Source organism: Peromyscus maniculatus, chromosome 9 (genome assembly GCF_049852395.1).
Source record: "Peromyscus maniculatus bairdii isolate BWxNUB_F1_BW_parent chromosome 9, HU_Pman_BW_mat_3.1, whole genome shotgun sequence".
In the NCBI taxonomy this organism is placed as follows: domain Eukaryota; kingdom Metazoa; phylum Chordata; class Mammalia; order Rodentia; family Cricetidae; genus Peromyscus; species Peromyscus maniculatus.
The window spans coordinates 91,527,069-91,541,008 of NC_134860.1; the positions used below are offsets into that span (position 1 = coordinate 91,527,069).

The 13,940-nt window shown below is 35.2% G+C and overlaps 1 protein-coding gene across 4 annotated transcripts in view; it reads right to left on the reverse strand.

Moving 5' to 3' along the window:
* The window catches only part of Pcdh9 (protocadherin 9), an 883,393-nt gene that overhangs the window by 828,336 nt on the left and 41,117 nt on the right, over window positions 1-13,940 (reverse strand). The window lies entirely within an intron of this gene.

The window sequence follows — 13,940 nt, forward strand, 5'->3', positions numbered from 1 at the left end:
AAGTTTCATGCATGAATTATTTGCAATTAAAAACATAACTTTGTACAAATTTAAAAGCTCACTCATTTTAACAACTTAGATAGCAGATTTTTTTTTCTTTCTGAAATGGAACTGCTCAATAGAAGAGGGCAAAGACATTTATCAAGCCATACATTATCACCAATAAGTTTCCAAAGCAATATATGAGTATTACTTGAAATTTTGGTACTCAAAAATATTAAAAATATCTTTACTTTTTCATGAAGCATATGGTCTGCATAACAAAACATTGATTAAAGGGACAAGAATATTTGTTTGGGGCAGAATAAATTTGCAAGAAAATAATTTAGGAGGAGATTGTTATTTCTCACAACTCCAATGCACATATAACAAGTCCTTGTGTTTGTAGACAAAACTCTGCTCTTGAAACTTATTATAAGGTGCAGATAGTTAGAAAGACAGACACACAAACAGGTAGACAGATGACAGTGATATGTGGAGGAAGAGAGAATGAAAGGATTGTTTATGTTTACATTTAAAAGCTTAACACAAAAATCACTGTGCTATTTGTAGGGTCGAACTTAAATCATGTTAATAGTGAACTCATATGTTAATTGATATGTTAACCAAAAATACATTCTTGGGGTAAACATGCGTGAACTGGTGTGAAATCTCCCAAAAATTTAATGGAAGACCAAGGTTTCCATTCTGAATTTTAACCCTTTAAACAGACTTTTAATGTATTTATTCTGCTTTAATTTTTAGTTGATAATGAGTTACTGTAAGATTTAATAATAATTTGCATCAAAAATATTTATTCATTAGATTGGTGTAAACAAACTTAAGGCTAATTGATACAGAGACACCTCCACTAACTGAGAAGATAAAGGAATTTGCATTTGAAAAAACTTTGAAACACACACACAGACACACACACACACAGAATATAATCAAATACCTCTTGTTAAAATTGTCTCAATCTGTCTTTTGTTTGGACGATAAGATACTCATGCTTGAGATTTGTACATTTTCTCAGATGAACTGGAATTTTAATATCTAGAAGTAATTCTTTGTATTGTAATAAGGCAATTGTCATGATTCCAGAAATAAGGAGCCCTAAGTTTGTTTTTAGCTTCTGTATGTCTAGGCTTCCAATGGTGGGGCTGAGATACCCATCCAGCCTCCAAACCAATGACCCACAACCTGTCCTGCATACAAAATGCTCTAGGGCAGCGTTGGCTCAGAGCTTGTGGGAGTGGTAAAGCAGTGACTGGTTTAACTCAGGCCCAAGGCTCTAGAAGGAGCCCATGCATCCACTGCCTGGATGGCCGGCTTCAGGAAGCAGGCTGGCACAGAGACCTAGTGTAGAACCAAACAGGACTGACAAAAAAAAAAAAAAAAATCAACGAAATTATTTCTAATGGTAGATCGATGCCTAACCCAACTTTTCTCAAAGAGGCTTCTTCCAGCAGCTGATGGGACCAGATGCAGAGACTCACAACCAAACATTAGGCTCACCTTGGGGAAGGAAGAGGGGAAGGAAGCCTTGTAGGAGCTAGTGGGGACGGTGACACTTGGAGAGGGCTGCCCCGACAATCAACTAATATTGATTCTCTCACACATACACCACATTCTCTAGCCACGGGAACATCATGTGCTGGGCTTTACACAGATCCTATTTGTTTGCTTTTTTGCCACCTAGGCCATTACTTCACACCAGCTTAAGTACACTCATTCCAGTGATTTTTCCATTCAGTATTCAAAGGGCATCTTAGCTGGGGGAAAAGTCATAGAGATACATTTTCCCTGCGGAGAAGGAAAAAAAATGGAAACTTAATCTTTGCTCATGTTGGGTATAAATTGAAAATGAAATACATATTTCTCTAAGTCAGAATTCACTTAAAAACTCATTATTCTGATTGTGTGCCTTCAATAATTCTAAGCAGAATTGTGATAATATGTCTATAAAACATTCTAACACTCCCAAGTCTGTAGAAATCCTTATATGTTGACTACAAAAACGAATCAAATGCTTAGAGAATCCAGACAATTCAGGATATTTTATTTTAGCAATCCAAGGAGACCTTCTTTCCTTTGTCATCTTATTGTTGTTTTTCTTTCTTACTTTTTCTCTTACCTTCTTCCTTCCTCCCTTCCTTCCCTCCTCCCTCCCTCCCTCCCTCCCTCCCTCCCTCCCTCCCTCCCTCCCTCCCTCCCTCCCTTCCTCCCTTCCTTCCTTCCTTCCTTCCTTCCTTCCTTTCTTTCTATCAAGTCTGCGTCTTTACAGCAAGAAGTGTTTCCAGCTGATTGAGCTAGCTGGTAAGTTTTATTGCTTTCAAATAGACAATGAAACAAATGCCCAGTGGAGGAAATTGCATGGAGCTTAACTGGAAGGCAAGTTAGCCTCTGGCTAGTGAACATGCCCAGCTGTGACCACTAGCTTCTATCCACTCTAAAGTCTAAAATGTAAAACAGGAAGGGGAGACAGAGATGGATATTTCATTAAGACAGATGAACTCAGAAAGAGCGGTGATGCAGAGAGAGTTAATAAGGGGAGTAGGAATAAGTGGTGGTGCCCTTATTACCAACGTAAAGCAAATTGCTCAGGGTCCCATAAATCTTTTCAAGTTCAGTCCTCTGTGCTCAACCAGATGAGCAGCCTGGGGGTTTTTTCCATGTAACTTGCTCCAGACCCTTCAATTGTTTCATCATCAAGTGAAAGGTATTTTCACTTCTAGTAAGGTTTACAATGCAAATTCTACTATTAAAACAGTATCATTGTACCACCCATTTGAATGCTTCAATATTCTGAGGACTTTTCATGGAGTTACTGAGGATTCTATGATACATAAATTCCCTCTCTTAAGTCAAGTAAGAATACTTTTAACATCACCTTACAAAACAAAAACTTAACTAATTTACTTCAATCTGTTTGCTACAGTAAATGTTCTATTGTTGTTGATGTTGTTATTATTATTTGTTTTTCAAGACAGGGTTTCATGGTGTATTTTGAAGCTTGTCATGGAACTCACTCTGTAGAGAAGGCTGGCCTTGAGTTCACAGAGATCCACCTGCTGCTGCCTCCCAAGTGCTGGGATTAAAGTCCTGCACCATCACCACCTGGCAAATGTATTATTCTTATGGTCTTATTACCATTATTAAAAATAACTTCACAGATTTTTTTTCTGTAGATAAAAATGAGTTTAGTCACTGACTTACTTTGGTTACTATGTGATCTATTGTGCATTTCTTTGGTTCAAAAATGGAAGCAACAATCATATTGTCCTCCTAAGTTGTACTAAAAATGAAAGTGTCTTTTATGAAGAAAATAAATATCTTAAGTTCATTGTAATCACTAAATTACTTTTTTTGAGCATATACCCACACATAGGCATACATGCATACACATAATTTAAAATAATAAAAGTAAATAAGTTAAAGAAAAATACCTGTAATTTATCATTAAATAATTAACTTTTTCTCTTTTTAAATAAAAAATTTCCCTACTATGTGCCACTCCTTGAGCTTCTATATCTTGTCCTTTCTTTCAAAATCTACATTCCTGGAAAAAAAATTGCCTACATTAACTGTCCATTTCTTCACATACCCTTTCTGGTCAATCACATTGGCCATGTTGATTCTTCTTTGGGGCTGGAATTGTCTTTTGCATCTGCTCTGTTATCATGTTGCACTTTAGCCGTTTTTCATGTGGTTCTATATCTGTGTTTGCTTCATCTTTCCATTTTAGCCTACCTTGTAGCTGAAAGTTTTACTGTGTCCTGCCTGGTCCATAGCCGCTCAGACCCAAGTAAACACACAGAGGATTATATTAATTAAAACTGCTCAGCCATTGGCTCAGGCTCACTACTGACTAGCTCTTACACTTAAAATCAGCCCATTTCTGTTAATATATATGTTGCCATGTTTTCCGTGGCTTTACTTATGTGCCATTACATGCTGCTCCCTGGACAGTGGGCTGGTATCTCCTGACCCAGCCTTCCTCTTCCCAGAATTCTCCTTGTCTGTTTATCCTACATACACTTCCCGCCTGGCTACTGGCCAATCAGTATTTTATTTATTAACCAATCACATTCACAGCATACAGAGTGACATCACCCATCACTGCCTCTTATGTCATCCCATTTTGTTGTCCATCTCTGAATATGCAGAACTGTAATATTGTTTCTGTAGATGATGTGTTTTATATGAGTTTCTATTGCCTTTGTTATTCTTCTATCCTTAATTACCTTCATTTTTTCCTTATTTTCCCTTGCAGGCAAAGCTGACATTGCCTTTGGTACCTGTTCTCTTGATGGTTATTAGATAGTTACCTTCAGACAGTAACACTCACTTAATTACACTGGACCTGTTAGCTTGGGTGCATCCCAAGTGCTCCTTTCTCAACATGTGCAAAAGTAAGCCCAAGATTTCTCATCTCCTACATTAAAACCAATCACCTGCCTAAGTTCATCAGGTCATTAACACAAAGTAATGTTAATTCAATTATTTGAGTGATGCTTGGAAGACACCTCTAAATTATGTTTCTCCTGCTAATGCAATACAAAATCTGCTACCAACAGTGGTATCTTTATCAGGTTTCCCTTTTTATTTGTATATATGTGCCATTACCTCAGTCCAAGTAATATTACTTCCTGAAACTTTCCAGTGTGCTCATCTCTCATAGTATTTTCTTACACATGGAGATATCTTGCAAAGAACCTTAAAATGGGGGTAAGTGATGCCAGAAATGTTAAGGTCAGCTGTTAGCACTGTGCTTCTAGGATGGGGGAGGGGGGGAATGACTAAATTTTAAAATTCCCAATTTATTCAGCTTTACAGAATAAAAAGCATAAAGGGAGGAATAAGGAAAGTATTTCTTTCGAAATACTTCATACACATTTTGAAAACACTTTTCTTATTTTGAAATTCAGCAACTATGCCTTATTATTAGGTCTGAATGTCTTGCAATTTTCATATTAAATCACTATTTGTTCCCGGGACAGCTTAGAATGAGGTTTCATTGCCTTAATTTACAGGTGGCTTATTTATAGCTTATGACATAAATATTCTACTAATTTTAGTTTATTTGTTCAATAGCCATGTCCAGTTTCACTCAACTATTCTTGGGTGTCACTGTCATCCACCCTAGAGTTTTATATACACTGTTGCATTTCCTTAATTACTCTCTTACACATTTTTGCAAATTCCATTTTGCTAGATTAAGTTTTAGATATGATCTTAAACAAGACAGCTAATACTGTATAAACTTTTGTTTTATATTGAGTTTATTCTAGACAATGAAAAATGTTTTAGACAAAATTTTTGAGTTATACATTTCTTAAAATAATTCCTAAGGAAGAAAGACTGCCCTAGGTTCCAGAAGAATGATAAATATGGTCTTTGACTAAAAAGCCTCTTAGATACTACATATAACAGAAGTATAAGTATGATACAATAAGTTATTTAACTCTCTCCTCAGTTCTATAGTATTTCTCTCTCTCTCTCTCTCTCTCTCTGGTGTGTGTGTGTGTGTGTGTGTGTGTGTGTGTGTGTGTGTGTGTGTGTATGCACGTGTGTGCCAGTAATCATGGCGAGAAACACTAAAGTCAAAGTTCAAGGTAAACATTTTGTTTTCTTTTTTTGTGGATTTGTATGACTAATATTACTAATTGCATCATTTAAGGTTAGGTATATAGAGGTAGTTTACAATAACGTCTGGTGTCTGGGATTAGTTTACAATCTATTCACAGGCCAGTGGCCAAATCTTACTATGTATATCACTGTTAAATAGCTATGAAGTGAGTCTTACCAGAAGTGGATTATATATAGGTCAGAACATGACTACAGAGAGTATATCCTAACAAACCCGGTTAAGCAAAAGCAGATTTCTAATGTTAATCACTGTTTATTTAATTTAAAATAATCACTGATGTCAAATCTAGTTTCCATGCCTGTCACACTCTGTTAGGTTTAAAGCTAAAAACACCAGAAGATTCTGTGCACTAGACAGTTCAGTAGCTCAACTCTAACTAAATGCTGTTATCTTGGAGAAAAATGATAAAAATCAAGTAAGGATGATTCATTTACCCCCAGTTTCTTGAATGTGTCCTCATTTTTCCTCTTGTGAATCTATTACTATCTTCTTTAAGCCTATTTCTAATTCAAGGTTAAGGGAAAATGATAAGAAAAATAAAACAGAAGAGACAAATATCAATTTTAATACAAAATGAAGGCTGTGGCTTTTCAGAAATGTATGCTAGGTTTTTCAGTCACCCACTCCAATAAACATCCTTCAAACTAAAATGGTTGTATTATTGCGTTTATTTGTATTCAGTTAGTCACACAGAGTAGAAAATTTTTAATTACCATAATATAGTAGATACTATTTCTTAGAATTGCTTTTTTTTTACATAAGTTGATTACCAAGGAAGGTTAGAATGAAAGAGAAAAGGAATGAATACTGCATTCAATTATGGTATATCAAGATATGGCTAGCACAGCCATTTAACCTGTCCCTATAATATCTAATTATGGTATATCAAGATATGACTAGCACAGCATTTTAACCAGTCTATACAATTTCACTTTCATCTTCTTAATCATAGATATTTTCTGCTTCATTATTCTGATGGGGAATAAAAGTAACAGACTAGCTACAGATGTGGATTCTACACAAGTAGTCAATGTGATGTATATATAGCACTATCTGTCAGAAACTTTATTTACAGTGTGTTCTAGAAATGTTGTTATTCAAAGCTTTTATTAATCCTAAATCTGCTAATGAAGCTGACTGCTAGATTTCTAGGTCACTTACAGAAATACTATTATAGGATGTCTACAATTCCGAGAGTCACTTGCATTAAGTGAAGGCATCACGTTACTTGTGTCTTCAAGTGCACTAATTCACTTTTTGCTATTGATTTCCGGGTGTTGCTGTTGACCTATGAGACTCAGTGTGACCTATTCCCATTTACAAGAACTCTTTGGAATCCCCTGGCTTGTCTTCATGAGGCCAGCTGACTTTGTGAGCTGCCGTTAAATCTTGTGTCATTGTGATTACCCCCGGGCTTTTCTCTCTATTGCTCCTTCTACCTTCAGAATTAATAGATTGGAGAGATTAGGTCAATTGGCATTTCTGAGGCAAGTCTGAATTAATTTTCTTTGGCTTGTCTTGTTGAATTTCACACTCCCTGAACATTTCTCACTGATAAGCAGATTATGATGCTGGCTCATGTGCAGGGATAGCAACTCCAAATGCTGTATTGTTACCTTTTAGCACCATCAACCACAATGAGCATGATCGTTTATAAAGTTAAAGCTCTTCATTTTAAATCTGTGTCAAGAGGCTAATATAACTGTGATTTTAATTACTAAAAATCAATCTGAAATTAATGTGAAATTTAACAGTGGGAGATGTGTACGAAACCCAGAGACAATCAGCGTGGCCCTCACCTTGGGTGTTGTCCTCTGTAAAAGGCATTAGCACAATGCCGCCTTTCTAGTTCACTGACTTTCTAAGCTTAAGTCAAAAGAAGAGTTCCTAGGGATCTATTATTGAAATTTAAGTCATGGCAAATCAAACTTGCAAACAGTACCAATATTTTTCCCCATTTGCTACTTAAGGCAGCTTCTTGGTGAGAACAGTAATAAGGATTCACAGTTTTCAGTGTTTAGGAAATCATCAGTGTCATTAAGCTGAGCAATTTTATATGAAATTCATATCATGGAAATTGTGAGAGACTGAAGAGAAAACTTGGTAGAATCATCACACTGACAGTCCATTTGTAAATATTTGCAAAAGTAATACAAAGTGTACCAAAAATCACAGAATGATAAGGTGGATTTTAACTTGTTATGATGCTGTGTTATTTACAACATTGTAGGCAAGAGAGAGTATTGGAAGCAATCTAAAGTGAAAATCTGTATGAGTATTCTAAAAACATAAAACTTATAATGGTTACCATCTCTGATTATGGGGATACAATCAGAGTAAAGTGCCTTAGTTTGAAGAAGGTGGGCACAATGTAATTGAGTCATCTCCTTTAAAGTCACCAAAGCACCCATTATTAACAGCTAATACAGACAGGCCATGAAAAATCTACCACAAAATGGATTTAGATCCATTCTTCTCAAGATACAGTATCTATCTTCCTGTGGTCGATTCCCTGACACACCCTTATGCACCCTCAGGAGTAATTCAGCAGAGAGTCCTCCTCAGAAACACTCAGTTGCTAGGACACCACTGGCCTCAGGTTGTCCTTTCTATTAAAGAGCATTCCTTTGTGACTGGGCCACTCATTTCTGCCCTGGATATGGGCATGTCTTGTGCTCTGTCCTTCGGTCTCTTTTCTCTCCCACTACTAACACTGATTATCTACTTTCAGACCTTTGAACAGCTCAGTGAAGTTCTCTAAAATAAACCATGTCCCAACCTCTAGGGAGTGCTAAAATAAAGTAATTCCATTCATATATATGTAGGAGATGGGTGCTATAAAATTCTCTCCCCTAAAACAGACATTTGGTTTTCCCCTAAATCAACTGCCTATCTAGGTTCTTTATTTCCCTATTATTTCAGGTAAAAATCAAAATAACAAATAAACAAACAAACAGTAACAACAACAAAAAAACACAACTCAAGCAGCCTTTGCTTTCTATCATATTCTTCATCAAATCTTTCAACATGGCCAAGGAGCACCCACATATCAGCCCATATGCTCAATCTCACCATGTTCTATTATTCTCTTATACCGTTGTCCAAACTATTATTACATTTACCCTTTTGCTCCTTTCTTTCCTCGCTAAGCTGACTTCTCTATAGAAATTGAAATGATATTTACAAATCAATAGGCAAGCCAAGTTACTCTTTACTGAAAATTTTGAATCATTTTATTCCCACTTAGAATGAATTCTCAAACTTTACTAGTCGTAATGTCAGTGAACTGATTTTTTGCCAACATTTCAGCAGAGTAACATTCATAAAAACCCACAGCAGAGATTTACCAACTAATTAAGAAGGCATTGCTTAAAAGAAGTACAGTCAAGTATTCCTTAAACCTTCTTGGTAAATTTAGGGGCTAGAAAGCAATTCTAAAACATTGACGATCAGTACCCTGAAAAAGAAAGATGACCAAGAATGTCTGCATTTCCTCAATGTAAATTTGAACCTAGCTGCTGAGATGGAAAATCAAATTGATATGTAGATTGAATGATTCCTGAAGTGACTATTTCTACTATTATAGTGACCACTGCAGTCAAATAAACTATTGATCCTGATAAACACCATTGTTCCACACCCAGCCGACCCTTAGTTACATTTGAGTCTGAAAAAAAAAAAAAAAACTTGTGAAGGATAAAGATTATAGACTAATTTTTTCTCAGAACAAGAAAATAAACAAATGTCAAATATGATTACAATTCCTACCTTCTTCAACTTTGGCTTTCTAACCCTTAAGAAAAAAAATACATTTTTCATTGATTAGCCATGTCTATTCATATATAATTGAAAATCATTCTTTGTCATATTAGTAATATTTCTTGTTAAAGAAAAGAAGTACCAGAAATTATAAATTTGCTTCATTTTTGATAACTTGTGTGTATAACCAGTTTTCTGTTTCATGCAGCAGTAAGGGAAGGTGGACATTATTTCACAATCACGTGAGCATTGAAAAGCTCCTTTGGGTGTTTGGTGTCTGAATCATCCCATCCGACACCACAGAGAACAACATTTGTAACAAAAGTAATATTGCTTCTTTAAGCTTCTGGGAGATTTCTTTTCTCTACTTCATGATACTTGCTGAGATAAGGCCATACTGCACAGGGGTCTAAATTCTTTCTTTCCATAAGTTCTTTTCTGTCCGAACATTGTATTGCTCGCACTGACAACTCTGTATTTGTAGGCTTTTATTTGTATTTGTATTTTAAAGGTTAAATGTGATCACGGTGAAGGGTTGTAATAAATTGTAAATAATTATGCCTTGATAAATGGACATCTATTGTATTATTTGAGAAATTAGTCTTATGATTTGGGAAACAAAAACTGTGAATCTTAAAAATACTAATAAAGTTTTCACTATCTTCTGTTCAGTTAGTGTGACATTTTCTGATCTGTCAGAAGTTCATTCGCCCTTAAAAAATCTTAATGCATTCCTTTAGGCTTTCCAATTGGCTGCAATGACTCTTCCCACCAAATGTGCATACTCCATGCCAAGACATATGACATGTGTGTCTTGCTGCTTTCACAGAGCAACAATCACCCTCCTAGCCTATAAACTCTGCTCTATTATTGTCCTTGAAATACTGTAACACTTCTTTCTTGACGTCCTAAAATAAATTCAAGCAATTAAAATTGTTTCTAGTCTGTCTATTAGAAAAAAATTAAAGATGTGAACTGAGGATTTATTTAAATGATGGAATGCTTGCCTAGAATACTCCACTCATTCTCCTCTACCACAAGGGAAAAGAGAACATCGCCACTTTGGTAGTTTACTTTAAATTTTATATCTTGATGCTACACATTCTTTAATGATGTTTCTGCCATATAGAGTTTATTCTGATTACTTGGTCTAGGGGTGTGCTTAACTTATTTGTGTAGCAGAAAATGATGTAAACTTATCAGTGACTGTATGTTAATACACTTGTATTAAATGAATACATTTCACTTTTCAAATATATCACATAGCTCCTTGTAATCAGTCTTTGAAAGCATGGGGCTTTATGTGTGGTTTTTGAGCTATCTCCCATAAAGCAACATTATATTAACATACTTAATTTCAGATGTCAATATGTGTCCTAGTCACCTGCAAAACTTGTCATAATGAAGATTCTGATTCAAGGGTATATGTTAAGATATAGTTATGCATTAACAGGATTCTAATGAAGAATTCATTGACATTCTGAAAACCCACACCTAATTCTGTGTTTCGAATTTAATCCCCCTCTGCTATGTGTCTAAAGATTGTGGGCCTGGAAGAAGATAATTTTTTGAGCTAAAGTCAATGATTATTAGATGTGTTAAGCTTTATAATTAATAGCTATTGATGTGAAAGTGATATTCTTCCACTAATTATTTTCTAGTATTACAAATATTTGAGTGTATGGAAGACAGCCAAATAGAATTTAGCAGAAACTACACGAGCAAATGCTTCCACAGTCAATTACAGTACATAAGAAAATTGTAATTGATAGAAGAGGAGTTTAAGCTAAAGATAGTATATTTGTATGTGGAGTAAATGTAATGCTACAAAGAAGGATCATATCCATGTGGAATTATATTCATACTTGCATATGGAACATATTATTCAATTAATTATAAAAGTATGTATTTGTTACCATATGATAAAATTATATTTTTGTCTGATTGTGTGTGTGTGTGTGTGTGTGTGTGAGTGTGTGTGTGAGTGATTCATGTGCTTGATATAGGCAGGCATGGGTCATGGTTTAGTGGACAACCTGAATGTCAATTCTTACCTACTATCTTATATGAAAAAAATATCTCTGTTATTCTGTTGATGCATTATTGCTGGTCCATGAGCTTCTGGGAGATTTCTTTTCTCTATTTCATGTTTTCCTGAAGGACTTACCACTCAAATCACAGACTAAGGCTACAACACCTAGCTTTATGTGAATTCTGAAATTTGAACTGAATTACTCATGTTTGTGTGACATACACTTTATCTACTGAGTCGTCTCACCTACTCAAGGCCAATAAATATTTACATGCAAAATTAACATAATCATGATTTAGTAAAAACATCAATAATTTGAAATATTAAATATTTTCATGGATTCGACTTGTTTTTAAACCTTCTGGTAGAAATCAACTGGGACCATGTAGCAAAAAATCTACCAGAAAAAACAAGTCTTTCTCAGTGACAGAGCAACCTTATACTATTGGCATTCTTCAAATATTAGAAGCATCTTAACTACGGCAGAATTTTTCACACATTGCATCTTTCAATAAAATGATGGAACTATGTATGCATCTGGAAGAATCTGCTCAAAAGAATCTTTTCCTGTCTTGAATGTGAAGAGGGTAGCATTGAATTAGCAATATGAATATTGATGGATGAGGACATGCTAAAAATAATTTATGTTGATTTACCTTTGAATATGTTTTGTAATCATGAAGTAGAGAACTCATTATTGTTTTCATATAATAGGAAAACAATTTTATTATAGGAAGAAAGATTTATGTGGAGGTAGGAAATATTTAATATAATAGAATGTATACCTTAACAAGCTTTCACCTCAGACTCTAATATGCATTCTAATCATTTGGGAACCTCTCTGAAATGTGATTACTGACTCAGTAAGCTTGGAGAGTTTGTACACAAACTAGTAGGCCCCTCACCTTTACAGACACACTGCATTTTGAGAGTCAAGACCTTAAAAAATAGAAGAAATTAATGTCAAATGATTTGTCACAAGAGGAAAAGATTAGAATAAATGAGAGGTAAAGGAAAAGTTATTTTAGCTAGTGACAAACAATGGGACTGTAATTCCACTGTGTTAAATACAGTTTTTATTTTGAAATATTTGTGAAGTATGTATGAATATTATCTTCCCATCAACTTTCAGAAATAGAAAATTCAAGAGTTTCATAGACTGTTTTGTCAGAGTTTGTAAAAGACACTACTGAAAAACAGAAAAATAATCAGTGATAGCATAATTTTAATAGGGCTTGCTGTAATAACAGAGATGGAAGCATAAGGCCTTTGGTCAATAAGTTAGAAATATTTTTGTTTGTTCCTCTCTTTGCCTCAATGTGTGTGTACCCAAACATTTCTAACATTTTTCTTCTAAACTTTTCAATGCTGTGAGCATCTGTCTTTCTCTGTATTATGTTTTCTATCTAACCTATCTCCCATAGGCATCAAAGCTGAACACGATGGTCATGCTGTTCCAGGCAGCCCTGAAAGACAAACAAAAGAACAAACACATCCCAACGACTTAAAACCGGCAGCCAAGGGAGCTCTCCGGGTAACAGGATGCTTCTCTGATCCTCCCAGAACATATAAAAGACTCTTTCTTCAGTTACTGAAAACAATCATAACCGCCTTTCCCTGAGTCTGCTTGAACCTCTGGGGACAGAGGAAAGACACAGTATAGAAATGTACACCAGAGTGACCAAGGCAGGATTTGATTTACACGGGTTTGCTAGCTGTAAGTTGTGAGGATCAGGTAATGGATTGCCTTAGATACAGTTTCTATTTCCAGCAGAGGACCCTCAAATACATCTCAAAGGGTCTGGTATACAATCCAGTTTTCTAAAATACAACAGGCCAAAACCTCGTCTTGTTAAACTCCATAGGAGATCTGTATATATATCCATGACCACCAGATTGTGGTACATGCCTCTAGACTGTACTGAAATCCTGAAACTGTACCTAACTATTTGAGTTGTAGATTGAAAATTTATTGATATTAATTAACATGGATTTTAAAGTTGATACTCAAGAAATGATTGGTTTTAACCTGTAAAATGTATCTTTGAAAGCATATTAAAGTGTTCTACTTACTTCACATGATATACTAATTAATTTGGATCTTAAATGGAATTTTTAAAAGTTTCTTAGGTTTAACACAGTGACTTCTGTACTTCTGAGTTTTCTGGTTTTGCTAAAGTCACTTTCCTGTACTGGCCATGTAAATAATATACTACCTTAAATATATATAACATTTTCTGTCATTAAGGTCTCTCGATTCTCAATTAAGAAATAAGTTCTCCTGTTAAGAAGAACCAGGGTTCAGTTCCCAGCATCTATGTCAGGTAGCTCACAAATGCCTTTGCCTCCAACTCCAGATCATCCAAAACTTTCCTTCCCTCTGTGGGCAGAAGAAAAAAGTAGGTATGGTGATGAAACACCACGATGGATTACTTAAATCAGATAAACAAGAGTAGAGAATGTAGTTTTGTTTTTTTTTTAAGAATTAGTTATTTATTATGTATACAGTGTTCTGCC